Raw genomic sequence first — 25,568 nt, 5'->3', positions numbered from 1 at the left:
CTAGTCAGAACTTCAGATAATTACAATGGCTGACGTGGTGTTAGCAACCTCTTAAGCAACCTCCAGCCAAAAGGAACTTCTAAGTTCTTGACTCACAGAACAATGAGATAGTATTTGTTGTTTTAGTCCATTAAGTTTGGGGGCCATTTGTTATACCTTGTTACATAACTAACATCACCATTCATAACTTATGGGGTGATTTTTTTTAAATAAATAAAATAAATTTATTAAAATAAAAAAAGTATAGTTTAACATATTCAACAAAACTACACTGGCACTTTTTTTTTTAACAACTTTATTGGAGTATAATTGCTTTACAATGTTGTGTTAGTTTCTGCTGTATAACAAAGTGAATCAGCTGTACGTATACATCTATCCCTATATTCCCTCCCTGTGCATCTCCCTCCCACCCTCCCTAACCCACCCCTCTAGGAGGTCACAAAGCACCGAGCTGATCTCCCTGTGTTATGCGGCTGCTTCCCACTAGCTACCTATTTTACATTTGGTAGTATATATATGTCAATACCACTCTCTCACTTCATCCCAGCTTACCCTTCCCCCTCCCCATGTCCTCAAGTCCATTCTCTACTCTACATCTGTGTCTTTATTCCTGGCCTGCCCCTAGGTTCTTCATGCGGTATGTGTTTTTCATTTTCTGACTTACTTCACTCTGTATGACAGACTCTGGGTCCATCCACCTCACTGCAAATAACTCAGTTTCGTTTCTTTTCATGAATGAGTAATATTCCATTGTATATGTGTGCCACATCTTCTTTATCCATTCATCTGTCGATGGACACTTAGGTTGCTTCCATAATGGTGATGTTTTAATTTAGTAGCATTTAAAGTTGAGGAGTTAATATTTAAGAAGAAGAAGCAGGGAGAAAGAATACTCTTTCAGTGGCAAGCTTTAATGCATAATAAGTGTGAAAAAATAATAAAAAGTAACCTCAATTAAATAGAGTCAGGAGACAGAAGGGTGAGCTCTCATACCCTGCAACTATAGCAGACCCAAAAGGAAGAAGTCCTTGGCTGGCAAGGACTCAACCAATGAAAAGTCAAGGACTCGGGCTTCCCTGGTGGCGCAGTGGTTGAAAGTCTGCCTGCCAATGCAGGCGACACGGGTTCGTGCCCCCCGGTCTGAGAAGATCCCACATGCCGCGGAGTGGCTGGGCCCGTGAGCCATGGCCGCTGAGCCTGCGCTTCCGGAGCCTGTGCTCCGCAACGGGAGGGGCCATGACAGTGAGAGGCCCGCGTACTGCAAAAAAAAAAAAAAAAAAAAATCAAGGACTCTTTGGTCACTATAGATCACCCAACTTCCTTTACCTCCATATAAAAGCTTTCTCCTTCCCTTGCTTTGAGGGGACTTGCTTGTGGCTCACCATGGTTGCAGACCCTGAACTGTAATTCTCTGCTGATCTTGAATAAACCCATCTTTTCCTAGAAATATCTATTTTAGGTCAATATAAGTAAAATCTGTCAACAAGCAGGAAGTCATATTTTCCTAATTGGAGTTATTACTGAATTCATATCCATCTAGACACTCAAAGTTGTTTGAACTTCCTAAATATAATCATGGAAAGGAAAGGGTTTAAAGTCAGGTACCATATATACAATTAACAAATTAATAAAAATGTCACAAGGTTTTAAAGAGAATTTTTTTTGCATATAATTTATTCAACTCATCCAGTTAAATCCAATGGTATGATACACATTTTGAATTACTATCTAACTCTCCATTTCAAATGGGAGATTTCCTTCTTTCCAGCCTGATTTTGATGTTGCAAGAAATTAAAGCAAAATGTTGAAATCTTTGACTTTCCTTAGAATGTATTACCACCAACATCTAGAAATCGTATCCAATTAAAAGTAATGAAGAATAAGATAATAAACATGAAACAGAATGATACAGAAAAAAAGTAAGAACATTTTTATAAAGTTACAAAGCACCTGTAATAGCCTTTATATGAACAATCTTTAAGTACTGAGAGCAGAAGAAAAAAAAGAAAACATTTAAATATTCTTCTTGTTAGATATCAGAGGAAAGGTAAGATGCTTATCTTCAGAGATACATTTTTCCTGGAACCAAACACAAAATGTATCTAAGGATGTCTTGTATATGTGACAGCATGAATAATGGCTTCTTTGTACTGTGCAACATCTGGATCAAAAGAATAGGTCTTCTACAGACTATCTGTATAGGCTGAGGGAGCAACACTAAGTGATGAAGCAGTGGAGGCATATATTCTGGGAATTGATATCAAGAGGCCTAGGCAGTTCAATTCCAATTCTAATCATTTTATATGTAGAAATGAAACTTGGAGTCTACTGATGTATTAGCATAGCTCTTTGTTCATCTGCCTGAAATATCTGACATCTTACACAAACCCCTCCAAGTGTTGTATTGGTGATCAATTCACAGCAGAATTATCTCTTATGTGACTGTTGTGTTGACAGTCTATGTGGCTGGCTGAAGTGAGAGTTTGAGTCTATGAATTTATGGGAAATAAAATTATCACTCTCTTTTTAAAAGCCAGCTTTGTATTTTCACACAGATGTAAAATGTTCTCTCGCTTTTCACAATTCAGTGATGCCACAATGGCATTTTAAGTTAGTTTAGAGCATAGGGATTATATTTAAACATATATTGAGCTCTGTGTGTGTGTGTGAACATGCACCCATGTGCATGTGTCTGTATTCCATATCCAGCTAACATATTACTCATCTTTTAAAGCTAAAACTCAGAATATAATTTCCCCCTTGTGATTATTCAATTCAGGATATAAATTTATGAAAAAGAAAACTGTGAAGAATGGCTAACTAATTAGCAAATCAAGGTAAGTGGAAATAAGCACACATTCCTCCCCTGGGCCTCATGGCTCATAGCCCGAGGGAAAAATCAGTAGGTCCTCCAATAACAGTTGAGAAGAGACTCCTCCCACTCAGATTCTCTTATAAACTACACCCATACAGTCACACATGTATAGTCATAATGTCCAAGAGTCACCAGTAGTTAAATGCTTTTTATATGCCAAATACATTCCTAATAGTTTTATATGTATTTACTCATTTTATGTTTACAACTTTCCTATGTGGAAGATATTATTATTACCTGCATTTTTATCTATGAGGAAACAGGAACACATGAAAGTTAAGTAACTTATCCAAGGTCATACAGCTAGTGAGTGACAGAGCCAGCCTTCCTGTCTCTTTAATCCATACTTTTATTCATTACATCACATTGCATACTTTTCGCAGTATGTTGTACATTTTACCAGAATAATCTTGTATATTTTTTCTTCATAATTTAAAAACCAGGTGAATCTGGGGAAATACTCACAATAAGCTACCAAAAGATTATGTCCAGTTTGAGTCCACTTAGAAAAAAAATACATATACACGTATAATTTTCATGTCTACATAACTAAGTTTTCTTTAGCTTTTCCCATGATTATATTCTATTTTAAATAACTTCTGACCATGGGAAATATGTTTAGTTTATTTACAAACATATACTTTACACCTTTGTTTTAAAAGCCAATTTGTTAATGGTAGCTAAATTTGCACATAAAGTTGGTCGGAAAAGCAAAACACAACTGAATCAAAGACTTAGCTTCTGGTTTTGTCTAGGACCCTATACTGAATAAATACATAGCTGGAGGTTGGGGATGGAGAAAGCCTACTCCACACCGACTATGCCACGCCTCATCTTGTACTGGCACCTCTAGTTTCCTAAGCATTCATAATATATTTAATATATTACATTGGGAAAGACAGGTTAGTTTTCTGCTTAAGAGTAAAAGAAAAGCACTCTTCTTTGACAGTATCACAGTATGTAAGGTAGAATGCTGCAGTGAATAAAGCCTGAATCTTCATATCATTAAACTTGGATTTAAATAATCACCATCTCACTTATAAGTCATGTAAGCTGGACCAAGTCTTATCAACGATTTTGTCTTGGTTTCCGCATTCATATCAGGATCAAAGTTTTTGATATATTTGTGTGAAATATAAAATTTAATTTCATCCCCAAAAGTGAAATAGCAATTTACTTACTGATTTCTCTTTTAAAGAGCTTGAGGACAATAAATTTAATTTTCTTGAAGTGTTTTTTTATTGTCATTATATTATTAGGCAATTATTTATATGAAGCAGAAATTCTCAATTCAAATAACAGGAAAAACCTCTACTTGTCCAAATGCCTTGGTGCTTAAATTATTTCCCTAGGGCAAGAGAAGTTCTTTACTGAAATATAAACAGTCAGCAGATTTTAGTAATATATTGTGAATCCAACAAAAAATTGGATTAGAAGGCCTTAAGGCAGTTTTAATTAAACAGAACAGGGACACCTTCATAAACCCAAAGTCAGAGTTATGCTCCCCTTTGACTTCTTCTTCATCTAGGAGAGTCTTTATTTTAAGAAGATAAAATAAGTCCAGAGATATAAAACACAAGCAGCATCCAATCTAGGGAGCCCCTCTAGGAAGGCAGAACTTTATATATGGGTCATCACGACCCTTCTCAAGAGCAGAAAAAAATTCACTATTTTGTCTAGAAACTCAGATGACAGAATGAAGAGAAATCATTCAGCTCTTGGCAGGACTTAGGCAATACTGAAAAGCCCAGGGTAAAGGTATAAGATCATCTCTAGGAGATGGAGTCCCAGAAGGTTACATGCATGATTCAGTCAGCCCTGTAGGCAGCCATCCTAGATCTCCACTATGCTTTCTTTATGGTGGAGGCAATATGCTTTCTTTCTATAGTCTTATCTTTAAAAAAAAAAAAAAAAGTTAAATTGGTGGGGGTAGGAAGAGTGATTTTCCCCCCTTTTGTTTAAGCACGTCCAGTGACTAGAAGACTCCCATTAACTAAGATAGCCCACTCTAAAATAGGACCCCTCTGTTATTTCAAGGGTGCTTCTTTATTCTGAGAATCTCTGTGTATGGGGAGGGGCGTTCTAAACACGGGAAGCCTTAAAAGAAGGCCTGAGAACCAGGATGAAGAAAGGCATTTGATTCACAGAGAAAGGATGGAAGGTTTCAAAGGGAAGAAACATTTAAAAGTTGATGCTGTGTACTTAAAAACAAATATGAAAACTTTTGTAACCTAATCATTTTACCAAGGATAAACTCTACAAGGTAGCCTCAAAAAAAGTGTCCTTTTTCTCTACTTCTCACTTACACCTGTCTAGCAACTCAACCCTAAGTTATTATATCTTATAAATATATTTCAGGTATGTACTGTGATTACATCATAGATGCCTAATGTTTTAAATATTTTTTGAAATTTTAATCAGTATTCTGAGAAAACATTGCAATTTCCCAACCTAAGGGGAAGACAGGGAAAGCCAGCCAAGTTATATCAGAGAAGGAAACCACGTGGTGAGATATAGTGGAAAGAGGACAATATCTAGAGTTAAGAGATCTAGGTTCTCATGGAAGATTTTCCACCTAGCAGTTGTATGATCTGGTCTAGTTACTTCACTGCTCTGAGTTTCTGTTCCCTCACTCACTTGTAAAATGGGGTACCAGTCCACAGAGAGTTGACAAAATCACACCAGGTAGACTAGTCATGCAAAGCCTTGCTGTAATCTACAAAGTGCTATATAAATGTTAGGGTATTTTTCTTACTTATATTTTTCTTATTTCCTTATCTGATTATGTTAATAGAGAAATGCTATGGCTATGGATTGGATGTCTCTCATTAATAGAAGTATTGCTGCATGTAAATGCACAAACAAAATTGACTAACTTTCATTGGGTGGTAAGAAAATTTTTGATTTTGAAAACAGAAAAACTTGAGTTCAAATTGTAGTCTTTTCTTTTCAATCATTTACCTTTATTTTTCACTTTTATAAAATGTGGTAAGATTTGTCTCAAAGAGTTGTTATAGGTTTCTGCCATAATAGAAGTGTGCATGCAGCCCACATAAGAGGCATTCCCTAGAGTACCTGGTTCTAGTGGCCAGGAAGGACTGACTGAAAATAAGGGCATGGAAAAAGATATTATATACATATGGAAATGGAAAAAGCAGCTGGAGTAGCTATACTCAAATCAGATAAAATAGACTTTAAAACAGAGATTGTAATAAAAGACAAAGAAGGGAATTGCATGATGATAAAGGGGTCTATCCAGCAAGAAGATATGACATATGTAAATATATATGCATCTAACAAAGGAGAACCTAGATATATAAAGCAACATTAAGAGACTTAAGGGGAGAAATTGAAATAAATACAATAACAATATAGGACTTTAACATCCTATTTACATCAATGGATGGATCATCCAGTCAGTAAATCAATAAGGAAACATTGGACTTAAATGATACTTTAGGTCATATTGACACACACACATATATATATATATATATATATATATATATATATATATATATATATATATATATATATATATATATATATAAAACATTTGACCTAAAAGCAGCAGAATACATAAACTTCTCAAAGGCATATGGAACATTCTCCAGGATTGATCACATGTTAAGTCAAAAAACAAGTCTTCAAGAAGATTGAAATCATATTAAGCATCTTCTCCAGCCACAATGGTATAAAACTAGAAAATCAGTCAAAAGAAAAAAATGGAAAAGCCACAAAACATGGAGACTAAATAACAGGCTACTGAACAGCTAATGGGTCATTGAGAAATCAAAAGATGATCAAAAAATACCTAGAAACAAATGAAAACAGAATACAACATACAAAAATCCTGTGGGATGTAGCAAAAGCACTTATAAGAGGGAAATTCACAGAAATACAGGCCTACCTCAAGAAACAAGAAAAATGCCAAATAAACAATCTAACCTTATATCTAAAGAGACTAGAAAAAGAAGAACAAGCAGAACACAAAATTAGTGATGGAAGGAAGTAATAAAGATGAGAGCAGAGGGCTTCCCTGGTGGCGCAGTGGTTAAGAGTCCGCCTGCCGATGCAGGGGACGTGGGTTCGTGCCCCGGTACGGGAGGATCCCACGTGCCGCGGAGCAGCTGGGCCCGTGAGTCATGGCCGCTGAGCCTGCACGTCCGGAGCCTGTGCTCTGCAACGGGAGAAGCCACAGCAGTGAGAAGCCTGCATACCGCAAAAAAAAAAAAAAAAAAAAAAAAAAAGATGAGAGCAGAAATAAATGAAACAGACTAAAAAAAAAACAATATAAAAGATCAATGAAATTAAGAGCTGGTTCTTTCAAACGATAAACAAAATCAACAAACCTTTAGGTAGTCTAACCAAGAAAAAAAGAGAAAGAACTCAAATAAAATTTAAAAAATGAAAGAGGAGAGTTACAAAGGATCATGAGATTACTATGAACAATTATACAGCAACAAAGTGAACAACCTAGAATAAATAAATAAATCCCTAGAAACATACACTCTTCCAAGACTGAATTATAAAGAAATAGAAAATCTGAATAGACTGCTTATTAGCAAGGAGATTGAAGTGGTAATCAAAAATGTCCCAAGAAACAAAAGCCCAGAACCAGATGGCTTTGCTAGTGAATTCTACAAAACATTCAAGGAAGATTTAATAGCTATCCTTCTCAAACTCTTCCCAAATATTGAAAAGGAGGGAAAGCTCCCAACAACATTTTAAGAAGTCAGTATTAACCTGATACTGAAACCAGATATTAACACCACACACACACAAAAAGTATTGCAGGCCAATGTTCTTGATGAACATAGATGTAAAAATCCTCAAAAAAAAAAAAAAATCAGCAAACCAAATCCAACAATACATTAAAAGAATCATACACATGATCAAGTGAGATTTATTACATAGACACCAAGATGGTTCAATATCTGCAAATCAAGGTGATACATCATATTAACAAAATAAAGGATAAAAATCAAATAATCATTTCAATAGAGGCAGAAAATGAATGTGACAAAAAATTTAACATCAATTTATTATAAAACTCTCAACACAGTGGGTATAGAGGGAATATGCTTCAACATAATAAAGGCTATATATGACAAACCCAGAGCCAGCATACCCAAGAGTGAAAAGCTGAAAGCTCTTTCTTTAAGCTCAGAAATAAGACAAGGATGCCCACTTTTGCCATTTTCCTAGCCACAGCAATTAGGAAAAAGAAATAAAAGTATCCAAATGGGAAAGGAATAAATAAAATGTCACTCTCTGCAGATGGAGTAATAATATGTGTAGAAAACCCTAAAGACTCCACCAAAAAACTGTTAGAACTAATGAATTTAGTAAAGTTTCAGGATACAAAATCAATATATACAGAAATCTGTTGGCATTTCTATACACTAATAACACACTCACAGAAAAAGAAATTGTGAAACCAATCCCATTTCCAATTGTATCAAAAAGGGTAAAATACCTAGGAATAAATTTAAACAAGGAAATAAAATACCTGTACACTAAAAACTATAAGACACTGATAGAAGAAATTGAAGAAGACACAAATAAATTGCAAGATATTCCATGTTCATGGACTGGGATAATAAATCATGTTAAAATGTCCAAAGCAATCTACAGATTCAATACAATCCCTATCAAACTTCTAATGGCTTACCTCACAGAACTAAAATGAATAATTTTAAAACTTTATGGAACAACAAAAGATTCCACTGGGGGAATCTCACATATGTCTCCAGTTCCTATCTGGATATTCTGTCTTCAGACACTTACCATTTGGAAAGAAACCACACACACAACTTCTAACTTCCACTCTATGAATCTACCTTATCTTTTTAAGGAAGCCTACTATGCACCCATTAGAATTGTTTTCCCTCTAGGACCTACTCTCATTTCTGGAAACTCTAAGTTATTCATTAAAGAACACCCTCCATGGGTGTCACTAAGACAGTATACAGTGGCCTTTGTCATTCCTAGATTCACAGGATAGTCCAGGGTTGTAAGGTTGCTTAGATACCCCAAGACTTGGAGACCATTCCAGAGCTGGCATGGACATACTAAGTCTGCTCTTTTTGGAAGTATGAGCTGCACACAATTTTGGTTTTCTTCATGTCCAGCTGGTAACCCATTTGATCACTTACAAACATACACACACTTACACATGCGCACATCACCTCTCAAAGACATGTATAAGAATAGCATAAAAACATGTTTTGTGGAAAATATTTTCCTAAAAGCCTACAAAATATGTAAGATCATCTGCACCACAATGAAGTTAGCATTTCATATAATAATTTAGATTATTAACATTGTGCATTTCTCTCACCCCTATCCCCATTCTCAAATTGTACACTCATGATAGAATTAAGAACTAAGCCTTTTCCTGGGTCATTTACTACCTGGTGATTTCTACTTTAGCTGTGAATACACCAAGCTAAAGATTTTTAAATGCCACTGATAAGAGCTTAAGTTGTTAGATAAGACTTAAAGCTTCTGCTGGTGGTCAGGAAGAGGGGATCGTTTGCGGAGGGAAAGGTATCTTCTTTAGCTAATTGCTATTATTGTTATCCTTGTTGTTTTTTCATCATGGCTGTCACCATGATTCATTATAAAATCAGTACACTTTCCATTTGGCATTATGGATAGATTTACTATAAACTTTTATGCAATAATTTACATTCAGTTTAACACTTTATTCTTGTATTTTTTTCCTCTTTATATATTATATATATATAAGATTATGCCTAGAAATCTGTATATGGTGTTAACTGAATGAGACTCATGGGATTTACATTCTAATTTTTGGCTTGGTAATAGATAGGAGATGAAGAGGCATTCATTCTCAATCAAGCCAAGACCTTGTATCTGTTTTAAATCGAATTGCCATCAGCAGAGAATTTGTTTATCCAAAGGCAAACCATTGAAGACCAAATGGATTAGACTGGGGTGAATGCCATCTTCACTTGAACACTTCAAGTGAGATTATTCAGGGTTTTCCATTCCAGGTACACTACTAAAAATATTGCGGCAGGAGAAGCAAGAACTCAAAAATTAGACTCTGCTTTTAGAAACTTTGGCAACTAATCATCCCTTCTTTTGAAAAATAAGGTTTTCTCCTACATAAAATGTGTTTTATTGCAATTTGCAAAACAGCCATCCCTTTAAATTAAATCGTTGTTTATCAAGGGAAAGTTAATTGAAAAACATGTTTTTCTAACTAAATGGGAGCCTGCATCATGCAGGCAATAAACATTCTTGCTCCTTCTTCTGAGACTGCCATGGGAATAAAACAGAAAAAGGAGAAAAAAGCCCCACACAGCCCTGAAGTTGTGTCTGGCTTAGGAGCCAAATGGAATTTTGAAGCTTCAACGTTTTCTATTCACTTCTAAATTTAGCACCCACAAATTTCCCTTTTGGCAAATGGTGTTCCCCAAACCCAAGTGCAAGCCATTTTTGAGGAATGCTGTGTCGGTTGCTCCTTGTTAACAGCCATAGCTAATCTGCCCCACTGGACTGTTGGCAAAAGTTTATTTTATAGTTTCTGGATGTCCATTCAGTGTAGGATGAAAGTGAAATGAAGCAGTTGGTCTATAACACCAGTACATGAAATGTGGAATAGAAATATTTCCAAATACAAACAATCTCTGGATCAGGACTCGGAAAGGTGGCATTTGTGTCACGGGCTTATTCCTAAAATGGTCACAGTTTTTTAATTCTTTACTTCTTCTCTTGGTGATAGGCACAATTTCCTATGGATAGAATTTTACACACCCTCTTTTGTGCTCCCACAGCATTTTTCTGGAACCCTTGAAACACTTGTAGATTATCAAAGCCCTGCCGTATAAGGTTGATTGTTTTTTAAGTATGTCTCATCCACTTTTCAGTGAACTCTTGGTTTTATTAATCCCTAAAACCTTCACAGAGCCTACTATGAACTTAACCTAGAGTTTATGTTCTGGAAATATTTCATAATGAATGAAAATGACTGTTTTCCTCTTCGTCCTACTTATTGATCACCTACAATCTCCCTGGTGTTTAGAGTGGAGAAGGTGGTTCATGGGTAACATCCATTCGCAAATCTATAAACTAGTGCCATCTCTGCACTTGGAGTGAAATGTGGCCAGGAGAAAGGGAAACATTGACATTTTTAAGCATCTCCTTTGTGCCAGGATCATTATCTCATTTAATCTTCTCCCAAATCTTGTAAATATATAATATTACTTCCATTGTTTTAAACGAGGGAACTAACGGGACTTCCCTGGAGGTCCAGTGGTTAAGACTCCACACTTCCACTGCACGGGACACAGGTTTGATTCCTGGTCTGGGAACTAATATCCCACATGCCATGCAGAGCAGGCAAATAAAAAAATAAATAAATAAATAAAAGAGGGAGCTTAAGTTCAAAGGGACAAAATCACTTGCCCCAAACATGCAACTATTTAGATAAGTTAGATAAGGGATTTATGCCTAGATATCTGACTCTAAAGCATATGCTTTATCCACTAAACATAATGTGGAGGTAGAAAAATTGTGTGGGCATTGACAGATAAGCAAAAGCCTGAAAATCAGTCCATTTTAAGAGAAAGTTATATGGAAAAGAATACTTGCTGACTTAGAATCTTCTCTGAATTATTTCCATAACAGTAGAACATTTTTGTAATTTGAATGCTGAAACTGCATTAGAGTGAGAGCCAAACTTTGCACATTTAATTGCTGAAAAACCTGCCTTACCATTTTATGAAGCAATTATTTTTAACTTTTACTCAACAAAATAACATTATCTAGTGGCACCTGATTACTTAGCATGTGTTCAGTAAAAAAGACCTTTTTTTTAACATTCCAAAAACAATGAAATCAGAGGTTCATAAAAGATCATATAGTATAAGGATACTCCTCAGAAATCCCCTCACCTATATAGCACTGAAGAGGAGCTCTTTTCTCAAGAATTCTAGAGCTTTTACTCAAAGAGATTCTGCTTCTCAGTGTTTGAATTAAGATTATACAAACAATAAATAAATTCTTATATAATCCATTTAAGTGACTACAAATTAGTTCATAGTTGAAATATTTGTACAAAGTATGAGCAAAATGCACTCACCTATACACGTACACACATACAGTCTCTCCATAAAAGACTGGCAGGGAAATTAAACAGATTATTCAAAGGTCACAGAGCAAATGTTAGAGATATAAAACAAGATGGTGGCCAAAACCTCTGTTCATTCTGCCCAGTTTTCTTCAAAATTCAATCTGTATAATAACTTTGATATTAGAATACTTGTGTAAGTCATAATATCTCATAATACCCTTGTGAATTAATCAGAGTAAGTTTCATTTTTCATAAACTTGCTGACTAAAGTTCACAGAAGTTTAGTGATTTTGTGGGGGAGAAAAAGTGGAAATGGATAGATAGATGGATAGATAGATCACTCATGCATTCTTCCCCCTCAGCAGGTAAAATTTGACTCTTGAGGGGACAAAAATAATCTTACTTTTTAATCCATAAATTCAGATATATGTACAGTGCCTGAACAGATATATAGTATATCTATGGTATTTCAAGTTTTACCAAAGGATAATTAGGAAAAGATACCTAAAAAGGCTCCTTGGGAGGAGATAATCTTTTAAAAGTTTAAAAAACAGAGAGAGAGAGAGAGATTGGGGCAGGATGTGACACACACACTCAGATGGTTGACTATGGATATTTATTTTGTTATTTTTTTATTCTTTGAGAATACAGTAATTTTTTCCTTAGCTTTTTTTCTGTTTTAAATTAATTTATTTTATTTTTGGCTATGTTGGGTCTTCGTTGCTGCACGTGGGCTTTCTCTAGTTGCATCGAGCGGGGGCTACTCTTCGTTGCGGTGCACGGGCTTCTCATTGCAGTGGCTTCTCTTGTTGCGGAGCACGGGCTCTAGGCACGCGGGCTCAGTAGCTGTGGCTCGCGGGTTCTAGAGCACAGGCTCAGTAGCTGTGATGCACGGGCTTAGTTGCTCTGCGGCATGTGGGATCTTCCTGGACCAGGGCCTGAACCCCTGTCCCCTGCACTGGCAGGCAGATTCTTAACCACTGCGCTACCAGGGAAGCCCTTTTCCTTAGCCTGGATGAAAGGTTGAGGATTAAACTCACCTTGTGCTTGAAGACAGGGAAACGAGTTTCTAGTTGCTATAAATTTATGCTCTGGTCTCAATGGATTACCAAGGTCTATTGTGAAAGAATAATAACAGTATTTGGTTTGAGAAGAGAATTACCTCTTAGGGAAGTAGGAAGGCAAAAGGAGGTCATAAGATGGAAAGAAGAAATAAATGAAAAGCATTACTAAATGGGAGCCTCAGAAGCTCAAGAGCTGAATGGAGAAACTCTGCTCAAAATGGGAGATTTGCAGTCCATTAAGAGCCAAGTGGACCTAATCAAAGAGCACTGTAAGAGATGACATTCAGGAGGCCAGGAGCCAATTGGAGTCGTTTTTCCTGTTTGAAACACAGTATGTTTTATTTGTTTGACATTCTCTTCCTCTTTTCTTTACCTGGTGAAGTATTTCCTATTCTTCAAGAACCAGCTCAAATGTTCCTCCATGAAACATTCCCAGACCCTCACAGTGAACTCCAATTTCTGGTTAATATGTTACCACCCTGTAATATTCGTTTAAAAGAGCATTTATCACATCTCATTACCATCGTTTATGCCCAAAGAGAGTGACCTTTTTAATATGTGAGCTGTTGGATTGTGTGTTGACTACTACATACGTTGCACGTAGTAGATGCGCTCTACCTGGTACCTGAGCAAGTTAAATCAGTTATGGGCAGTGGGAATTATGCTTAGTCCCAAACTCCCTACCTATCCATATGAGTCAGTTTAATTGAGAACTGTTAACTCCACAGTCTTAAAGAAAGAAAATTACCTGTATATTTTTTTGGATAATGCAGACAGCCCAGCAAATAGGGGCACCAACTCCCTACTCCTTCAGGGAGGACACTTACAGTCTGGAAATTCCCCTGCAGAATGAATATAGCTGGTGATAGATACAATATCAGTGCTTTCTCCTGGACTATGTACCGCTGGATCCCTATTTTCAGTTGTATATTTAAAATGAAGAGCTTGGGAATTCAGCTGGATCTCAAAGCGTCATCCTTATGACACTGTCTTATATAATGAAATTAGAGTTTATTTCCTTCTTGTTCCCACTACTCTTGTACGCTATAAGGACATGATTTTCATTGACTTATTTCTTCAAATGTTTTAGGTTACAGGTGGGGGATTAATTATCATTGGCTTTTTGACTGAAAGAGCATTTCTTGTGAAACATGGTTCTAATCTTTATGGACTCATTTGCCTAACTGAGCTTGGTGAAGCAAAATTCAGGACCAAAGGAATTAAAACTTTCTTGCAGTCAGAAATTCTTAGGGATAGAATATTATTATTTGTTTTCCCCCCACAGACTTGATATTTGTTCTATTTTCTTTACCCAAGAATGGAAAATCACAAATGAATTTAAAAAATTTTCCTAAATACGTAAATGTATAGCCCAAATAGAAGATCCAGTATGAGAAAGGAAATAAGGAATTCAGGTTAATAATCACAGCTGGGGAAGAAGAGAAGGAAATAGAACCAACGTTGAGTACAGGGGTGATCACAAATATATTTGTAAGTTTCTTCCTTTAATGAAGATCTGAGAAAATGTTAGTACTTATTAAAGGTAAGCGATTGGGTCACAGATGTTCCCATACTACTATCAATTCTTGTCCATGTGTGAAATATTTAACCATAAAAAATAAAGTTTTCAATAAAATAAATTCCCTAGGCAGTGAACTGAGCCTGGTACTGATACTTGTCTATGCAATGGCCATTAAATCATCTTCTTTCTACCTAACAGATCTCTAATTTTCTTCACCCTCCTTTGAGCAACCTCATCCTTTAGGTGGTCTGGGCCTCTCCCCATCTGTAAAAAATGAAACATCATCTTCTTGCTAATAATTGTTTCAGGCAAAGGAATGTAATGCAACTTGGGCCAGTGAGAGGGAAGGGGCACCAGAGGGAGTTCTGGAAACATTTTCTAGATTTGAAATAGAGTCACATGAAGTAAGTTCTCTTCCCTACTTCTGGGCTTTGCTGTCTACGTGGGATTCCTGGAACTGCTGCTGTCACCCTGATACCTGGGGAGCCCAGCCTTGAGTGGTAAGTGAACATGCGGAGAAAGGCAGAAAGATGGGGAATGGAGTAAGTTAGTTAATTACTGAATTAAAAAATCATGTAACTCTTTACACTTTTTGTAATGTGAAATGACAAATATTCTTAAAGCTACTTTTTCATTGAGATGGCTAAAAACTTCCTAATTGATATATACTCGTTTGTTGACTTATTTTTCTATTGGATTGTCTACTTAGGATAAATTCTCAATAGTAATTACTTTTGCTTGCTCTTGAAATATATTCAAAAATTCCTTTCCAATATAATAACTAAAATTCAACAATGTAGGAAAATGCAAAGACTATGAAAAATAATGACCATAATAATAATTTTGTGGGTAACAAGCCATGTTAAAAACTGTTGAGCGGGGCTTGCCTGGTGGCACAGTGGTTGAGAGTCCACCTGCCGATGCAGGGGACATGGGTTCGTGCCCCGGTCCGGGAAGATCCCACATGCCACGGAGCGGCTGGGCCCGCGAGCCATGGCCGCTGAGCCTGCGCATCCGGAGCCTGTGCTCCGCAACGGGAGAGGCCACAACAGTGAGGGGCCCGCGTACCGCAAAAAAAACAAAAAAAAAGTCTCCTTCAAGAAATTTACTTTCTTTTAGGGGAAAAAGAATAAACAGTACTTCTCCCTCACTTTTCTGCAGGTTTCTTATCTCTTTCATATATTCAGTTACAGACGAGGAAATGTCATCTCTCTTTAATTCACACTACGCAAAGCCAGAAATAATAGTGTTTTCTGCTTGAATGCAAAGCAATCATTTATCTGCACATCCCTGAAAGGACTTAATTTGCTCAGCTAGTCATTATTCTGCCTCTGTTAAAGGAACCCGGGCGCACTCTTGGACTTTTAACTCACGTTTCTCCCCCAGTTCACCCACACCCCACCTCTTGCAGCTTCCCCAAGTAAGACCTGGCTGCCAACCTCTCCCCTTCACCTTCTTTAGGTTAATTTTTCTGTGCTCTCGATACCACCAGTGCTTAGTCTCAAACTTCAGGACTCACATTTGCCTAAAATAAATAAGAAGCAGAGGGAACAGGCAACCAGCTTGCTTGCCACCTTTTCTGAGAGCATGACATAATGCTGTCCTATTCAGCAAGTGCTACAACTGGCTGACAGACATTTAAAGAATCTCAGTGGTGAGAGATGAGGAATGTCCCAGCTAGGCCTGGCAGCAGAATCCAAACTCACACACAAGAAGCTTTTTAAAGGCACAGTGGGAAGAATTTTTAATGTTTCCATTCAGAGGGGGATTTAACAGCACATTGACAAACCACCTAGACATTTTGCTGTGCTCAGAGCTAAAATGTGTCTTTTCTTTGTCTTGTAGCCTTATGCTATTCTGCACAGCTCTGAACAGGATCAATACTATTAAACCTCCACCTGTTCTATTGGCATTTCTTAATTTCTAGCCTGATTAAAAAGAGAGCGAAAGAAAGAATTAAGAACTTGAAGTAGCACACTTAAATAAAGTTCTATTATCTAAGAGTGATCGGCAGATACTATCTATTTATAGTTTGGGAGTCTATAAAATTATTCTGTAAAGGTCTTCTCCAAATTAATGCAATATATTAGGTAAATAAAAAACATTGTATTTTAGGACTGAGGGAGATAATGAAGAAATACTCAAGAAGGTGACCAATTAAGACAACGTATTACGTACATATGTGCATATAAACATGCATTATGTGTATATATGTACCACAAACAAATGTACGTGTTACTATGCATATGTAAGCACCATATGGATGTAAAATTACATACCATTCCCATTTATCTCACTTCTGTGTCTCAGACTCTTCTGTAAAATAGAATTGGCAAGTCTCCAGTGTTTCTTTATAACTTTATAATGAATCTCCAAGCTTTGAAGATCTTAAGTTCTTAAGAACTTAAGATTTTAAGTTCCACAGACATTTTAAGTTCCACAGACATCAAGGGAAGAAGCTGATATGGGCTGGCATAGTTACAAAAATCTTTATGGAGGAGGAACTCAAACAGAATATTGAAGGGTAAATAGAATGTGTTAGTGACAGTAGAATAGGTGGAAGTAGACTTTTATGAGATTAAGCTTTCAGAAATGTTATCTATCCAGTAGTGACAAATATACAATTAAAACTTTCAGTGGTTAATGGAGTTGGGAGAGCAAGTGACCAAGCCCTGGTAAAGAAGGGGACCTGCTCTCCTCCCTTTGTCACAGAAAGTAGGGCATATCAGGATTTCCTTGAGATGGGATCCTAAATCCTAAATTGTTCCAAGGAATAAGTTATAATCACAAATTTGTGCACCAGGTAGAGATACCTGGCAAATGAGAATTATTTTTCAGCGGATGCTTTGGCTCTGGGTCAGGGAATTGGGCTTGGTAAGAGTTCACCAGGTTTTGTATTCAAGAGTTGCTCTAGGAACTTCAGGGATCATGAAGACAACTCCTTTCCCCCCACCCCAGCTTTATATCACTTTTATATCACCGATATATAACATTGTGTGAGTTTAAGGTGTACAACATGTCAGTTTGATTACTTATATATCACAAAATGATTACCACCATAGTGTTAGCTAACATCTCCAGCATGTGACATGATTACCATATCTCTTTTTTTGTGGGAAGAATATTTAAGGTGTACTCTCCGAGCAGCTTTCAAGTATATAACACAGTATTATTAACTACAATTGCCATGCTGTACATTAGATCCCCAGAACTTATTTGTCTTATAACTGGAAGTTTGTACCCTTTCCCCAACACCTCCCCCCCACACACCCCTAGCCCCTGGTAACCACCATTCTACTTGATGTTTTTGAAGTAGTCTTTATTGGATGTCTCCAAATTCAATGAATCTCTGTAGTAAGTAGTTGCTCTCTTTGTTCTATGTTTCATCAAATCATCTCAGTTCAGAACCATGTGAAGATTTACCTTAGAAGAAATAATCAGGAAAAAAAAGATTGGTGGTCATTGGATATATAACCTAAGAATAATCTTCATGATACATTTTTAAGCGAAAAAGAGCAGGTTACAGAAGACAGAGTACTTTATGATTGTGCATAGACACAGTATATCCCACAAACTACCAATGTGAACTTGAAATTTATCTTTGGTAAGATTACAGAGGGAAAGTTAGTAACAGTATAGCATAAGGTTTCCCAGAAGTAGGAAATGGTGATAATGTAGGGCCAATATGGGATGAATTCATTGTACCAGCTAAATATATACTGTTTTCTTAAAATTATTAATTTTGTAGATATGGAGTTTTACAAACAATTATCAGAAACAAAATAGAAACATACAAAGAATATTGGGTCTAATTAGGAATCTGGGTTGTATGAGCGTTTGGGCTATTAACCAAGCAGGTGTTATGTCTGGAAGCAAAACCTTGGGCCAGACTTTAGGCCCAAACAATATCGAATGATCAAAGATGTTCTAGCCAGGAAGTAAAAATAGGTCTGATGGAAACGAATAAATGTATTTCTAGAGAAAAATGCAAGAGTAGAGGTTACCGCTAATGGGAGCAGAGTGGAGGTAAAGAAGTGAGGCTGGCCAAGCACAGGGCTGCTGAAAGAATTCTTCCAGAAAGCCTGTCATTGTTTCTGCTCGTTCCTGAATATTCAATGTGCAAATAGTTTAAAAGCTCTGACCATGGCTGCTGGCAAAGGAATGATATAATCTATCCAAAATTTAATAAGCATTTCATGCTATACTTGAGACAGGATGGAGAAGTAAGGGCTGCATGAAAATTCATATAGATGAATCCATAATTAACTGAGTGAACATATCCAGGAAGTGACTACAGAATCTTCACATCAACTTGAAGGAAGCTTCCCTAGCGGGATACCTAGTGATCTATGCGTGCTTCTTCCCCTTTTCACATTTTTAGTAACAACTTGAATGGAGCTATTAGAACTGAGGAACTAAAATACAAAAGTGAACTATAGTGACAGGCAAAATGAAATATGTTTAAGATATTACAGAAATATTTAAGATTCTATACTAGGAGAAATCAGGAAGATCTAAATGGCAGAAGGTATGTGTTATATTCATAGACTACAATATTCAATTTCATGAAGATAACATTTCTATCTAAATTCATGTATAGACTCAATATAATCCCAATCAAAATGCCAGAAAAATGTCTTTTTTTCTGGTGTTTTTTTCTAGAAATTGAAAGTGTTTCTAAAATATGTGTGGAAATGCAAAGTATCAAAATAACATAAATAATTCTGATGTAACATATAAAATAGGACTTCCCTGGCGATCCAGTGGTTAAGACTCTGTGCTTCCACTTCAGGGGGTGTGGGTTCGATCCCTGGATGGGGTATTAAGATCCCACATGCTGCACAGCCAAAACATTTTAAAAAATACAATAAAATGGCTCACATCAAAATATAACTTATAACAAGCCTTATACTAAACTTAATATAACACAAGCATTATCTGTACTAAAAACAAGACTTACACACACACACACACACACACACATCTATTAATAAAATAACTGTAAAATGTGGGGGCGGGAGAGACAGATGGTATTTCCCCACATGGCGCTGGTTCAGTTGAATATCCATGTTTTTAAAATACATGAATATTGACCACTACCTCACACCATACCCAAAATTCAACTCCAGAAGAACTGTAGATCTAAAAGCAAACAGTAAAACAATAAGAAAAAATGCTTCTAGAAAATAGCATAGAAGAAAAGTTCACATCCTTGGAATAGTCAGTTTTCTTTAAGCAGATTTCTTAAATACTAACCATAAAATATTAATAAATTAGTCTTTGTTAAAATTAAAATCTGTGGTTCATCAAAAGATATTATTAAGGGTGAGAAAAATCAATTGAAAGACTGGAAAAATATTTGCAATACACGTGTACTAGTTGTATTGACATATAGAAAACTCCTGCAAATGAATAACTAAAGGACATAAAACTCATTTACGAAATGGACAAAACACTAAACAGTCACTTTAGAAAACAGGATATACAGCTGCCCAGTAAGTACATGGAAACGTCTTCAAATCTGTAGTTATTAGGAAAGTGCAAATTAAAGCCACAATAAGCTATCACAACCCGCCCACTAGAATGGCTTAGATTAAAAAAAAATAAATAAATAAGGAAAAGAACACCAACTCTTAACAGGGATGTAAAGTAAGTAGAGTTCTCATACACTTTTTCTGTGAACGTAAATGGATACAACCATCTTGAATATCTTTAATGTGTTTTCTAAATCTGAATATGTTATGCCCCAAGACTTAGTCATTCTAATCTTAATGTATAAACTCAATACAATGAGTGCATCTATGCACCAAAAGTTACGTATGAGAATATGAATAGCAGCTACATTCATGATACCCAAACTTGGAGAACAAATTGTGAAATATTCACTCAATGAAATATTATACATAAATGTAAAACAAAGAATTGCTGCATGCAAAGGCAAGTAGACATAATACTGAGAAAATGAAACTAGACATAAGGAAGTACATATTATATAACTCATCTATATAAACTTCAAGCACTAGCAAATCTAACCTGATGGTAGAAGCCAGTATAGTGCTTCTATGGGGGTGGTATTAAGTGGGAGGGGCCATAAGGGAGGCATCTAGGTATAGGTAATGTTATAAATCTTAGGTTAAATGGTGGTGACATGAAAGTATACAGCTCTAAAAATTCATCCAGTTGTAACACTTAAGATTTATGCATTTTATTATTTGTATGTTATACTTCAATATAAGAAAACTAAGAAAAATATTCTTAAAGCATTAAAAAATTGAATCCATGTATATATAGAAATGTAGGAGCTTAATCAAGAGAGCTTTATACTTCAATGCAAGGTTGGCTTGTTTTGAAAATCCATCAATGTTATTCACTACATTAACAGATGAAAAGGAGAAAATATAATCTCAGTATATATGGAAAAATGATTTGATATACCTCAAACCTATTCATGATTTAAAAAGACAGACATGAAGCTAGGAATGGATGAGAACTTTCTTAACTGCTTAATTTATAGAGTGTATTCATTTCTTAAAAAACTGCAGCAAACATCATTTCCTGAAACTGGAAACAAAACAAAGATGTTTGTTATCAGCACTTCTATTCAACAGTGTATAGTACATCCTCGCTAGCACAGAAAACACAAGGGGAAAAAAAAAAAGTATACTGATTGGAAGAGAAAAAGTAAAACTGAGAATAATCATAGACAACAGATTGTAGGTACTTTTAAGTTTTCTATTTATACAGAAAAAAATTAGAATTACAAAATTATGAATATTAATGCATAAAATAAATGATATTTTCTATAGCCACAACCAGAAAACTTTGTAAACTACCATTTAAAATAACATCAAAAAACTTTGCATAACTATGAATGAATAAATATTTTTTGAAATGAGTAAAAATGCTTCACACAGAAAACTGCAAAAAATATTACAAGAATTTTTTTTTTAAAGTTAATAAAGGAATAGTCTATGTTCAGGATTGTAAAAGTGTCATTTCTCTCAAAATGTTTTATATGTTTGTTGCTAACCCAATCAATATTCCAGTGGAGGTTTTTTGAAGTTGGCAAATTGAGTCAAAGTTTATGTAAAACTTCAAAGGGACAAGTATATTTAAGATTATCTCAAAGAATAAATGTGAAAGAATTATATTCCCAGTTGTTAAGTCTTATAAAACTCACGATGAATTTGAGTATGTAGTATTTATGTAAGTGTAGACAAAAATACAATGGAACTAAAGAGAGTCCAGAAACGGACTCACCCATATATGAATACTTAGTTTATAAAAATGACACTGAAGGGGCCTCCCTGGTGGCGCAGTGGTTGAAAGTCCGCCTGCCGATGCAGGCGACACGGGTTCGTGCTCCGGTCCGGGAAGATCCCACATGCCACGGAGCGGCTGGGCCCGTGAGCCATGGCCGCTGAGCCTGCGCGTCCAGAGCCTGTGCTCCGCAATGGGAGAGGCCACAACAGTGAGAGGCCCGCGTACCGCAAAAAAAAAAAAAAAATGTAGCGTTAATGTAGTTGTACAGCCTAATAATATTCCATAGAAAGCCAACATAACCAAAATCTCTGCAGACTATGGTGTGACCAAAAATGGGAATTAATGTACCCATTAGGCAAGACTGTGAATGTGTATTTCTTTCCACATAAACATGAACTGTTTTTGATCTTTACTGATGGGGATTGAGAATAATGCATTCCCCAGACCAGTAATCACAGACCAAATGACAAATATTTTGTAGATCCCTTTCAGTAAAAACACCACATCTACCGGAGCAGTCACACTTGAGACTGAGGTTACTCAACGTTTTTGGTAGTTTACAATGATCTGCCACAATTTATCTGGTTTTCATAGGAGCCAAACAGGTAAATTGAATAGGGAATAATGAGGACTCCAAAATCTGTGTCCTTTAAGTCTTTGTTTGTAGAACTAACCTCTTCAGTTATTCCCAGGATATATTGCTTCTGCTTTACTATATTGGATAGAAACCAAGGGGGAGGGAGCAGTTTTAGAGACTTTCACCTGACCCCTTCTACTATAATGGTTTTTACTAAACAGGTCAAAAAACCTAAAGCAAGTGAGGGAGCAATCTATACCGAATTTGGGGACAAAGCACTCCCAGGTACCTCAAAATAAAGACCTTGACTTTTGAATATGTTTGGAGTGTTTAAGAAATGCAAAGGGTCCGGTTTGTCTGAGTGAGCAAGGGGAAGGTGATAGTGAAGACTGAAGATTTTATTACACATCTCACAGAAACTGATAGGTTATGCAGATAAAGAACTCATTAAGAAAGGTAAAGATTAGAAAAACAATAAACTTGAGCTATTATTCACATATATTCTCTTATATTGAACAATTGGTGAATACACATTAATTTAAGGCAAATATAGAACATTCATGCAAGCTGATGACCATAAAGCAAACTTGCTTTATTATAAAACTATCATGGAGCTCACATTCTATGAAATTAAGTTAGAAATATAAACATTGAAGACAAATTCATCAACCAAAAAAGTACAGTTGGAACTTTAAAAAAAATGTTAAGTAACTAATGAATCAATTAATATATCATTAAGATTAAAGAGTGCTTAGAAGTGAATGGTAATTAAAAGGCTATATAGTGAAACCCATGAGAAACAATTAAAGCAGTAATGTAAAGGAGAAATGTAAGTTTTAAATCATCAGATTTTGGGGAAAAAAGGTTAAATATTAATGAGTTATGTATTGAAGATAAATAAACTGAAAAAAGAACAGTAGAATAAACCCCAATGTCATAAAGGTAAGAAGAGAAAGTAATGAATTAAAGAACTAATCTACACTTAAGAAGATAAACAAGTCAAGAGCGATTTCTTGAGAAAAACTAATCAATTGACAAATCTGAAAATATACATAAAGAAAAAATCAGATGTGGCAAATAGTTTGTTACATTGTCTCTGATCAAGGAGTAAGTCCTCAAAGCAAAAATAGTTAGCTTTAAGAACTGTGTACACAAAAGCATTCTCCATGTTCTAATTGTTCATCCCTTTTATGACATTAACTGGGTCTCTTAAACATACACATTAAATTTTTCTAATGGGCTGATTCATTATTAATAAACAAACCAGAAATGTGCATAAAAATATGCAAAACACCTATCAGTTTACAAATTTAGATCTAAATTTTCAGCAATTGAACACGTATACAAAGTGTAAATGTATAACTTACAACCAATAGAAAAATTTAGAAGACAAAATTCCTTAAACAACAGCTCATTTTTTGTTAATCCTATTCAATTTTAGACGATCTTGGGAGAGCATCTAATTGCTTTTTTCAGACCAAGAATAAAACTTGCAGTCTTGTTTAACACATTTACTGTTATTCAAGTTCAAAATTGCAAGCCCCATTGTCCATAAAAAAAGCATACTTCCTTCACCAGTAAAATTTCATTATCTATTATTTGGGACAGGAAGCAGTTTACACTAAAATTTTAAATTAAATAAACAGTGAATTTACCATGTCTCAATATATAAACCAAATCTTTCTCATGTATTGCTCTCCAGATACAGCAATGGCAATGATAATAACTCCTTATATTTCTCTTGCACAGTAGAGTTCATAAAACATTTTACAAACCTTGTTTCATAAAACTCATCTAGTCCAATGTATTTAATTTAATCTTCATCAAGGGGAAAGAAAATATTAGGAATTCTGTTAAAATCTTACTATGGTCTCCACCTAGGCCACCCTCATGATTGATAAGGTCCATCAAAATAAGTAGCCAAATCTCAAGTCTCCCCCATTTCTCACTTTATATCCAGAAATTCCTCTTTTCTCTTTTCCCCTTCTCTCGGGGTTCTTTATTTGTGGACTCTAATCATCATTCTACTCTCCCCCCTTTTCTTTCCCTCTCATTTGTGCACTACCCCCAGGGCTTGGAGGTACTCCAAGCACAGTGAAACCATGAAGAGCTCACCACCATCATCCCAGTTTAACACTCTTATTCACCACCACTGCCGTCCCCTCCCCTACTCCCCTTCCCCCTCTCTTCTCATTTTCTAACTCCCCTCCCCTCCCTCCTTTCTGCTCACTATTCAGCTTTAGTTCTAAGACAAAATAAACCTTGGCATTGGTCATCAGCAACCCTTCTTTCCCTGTCCTCCCTGCTTTACCACCATTTCTCCTCTACCCCAACCTTTCCCAGTGCTTAGAGGCTTGTGAGAGGAGATTAAACTAATCCCATCCACCGACAAGCTCACTAAGCAGTTCCTGAGTAAAGTCCAAAATTCCTGCCAAGCAATAGAGCTGGGGGAAAAATTAATGTAACAATCAGCACATTATAGCGATAGCTTTTCCGTGAAAATTCTTTCTCATTTAATAATCCCATATAAAGTCAGGAAAAAATATGAAGCATGGAGGGGAATATAGGGACAATTAATTTTTTTTCTTATTAAACATATATTAAGCAACTAAGTATGTTGGCACCATGGTACTTTTTTTTTTAAGTAATTTAACCTACCTTTTTCTTCACAAAATGGGAATGAGTGTGTAAATAGCCAACATTTAAGTGGTTTTGGATTGGTTCATTTGCTAATTAATACTTAAGAAAGTAGAATTAGAAAGACTGGGCAGGAGTAAGGCAATTTCAGAGCGTGGTGCCTGCAGCATATTGATGCCTCTGTTCCTGGCTCCAGTCCTGAGAGACAAGGAAAGCCACAGTCATCCCTCCATCTTTAAAAGGAGATAGGCCACTCCTACTACCTTCTTCCAGTACCTTGGTTCGCTCACCCAGTATACATAGAATACAAGCCTAAAAATATAATCTGATAGGTAATATTTCAATCAGTATCTTGAATACCTTCAGATTTCACAGCATTTTTACTTGTTTTCAAGGAACTAATTTGAAATAAATTTGCGTCTCAAAAGCTGAGGTAGGCAGAGGCAGTCATTGCCAGTGTCTGTGTAAGGGGTAAGAAATTTCTATTCAAGGAAGGGTGAATGCAATTGGTAATGTTTAAAAAA

This window comes from Delphinus delphis, chromosome 4 (assembly GCF_949987515.2).
Source record: "Delphinus delphis chromosome 4, mDelDel1.2, whole genome shotgun sequence".
In the NCBI taxonomy this organism is placed as follows: Eukaryota; Metazoa; Chordata; class Mammalia; order Artiodactyla; family Delphinidae; genus Delphinus; species Delphinus delphis.
Note: the sequence above shows the minus strand (reverse complement) of the source record.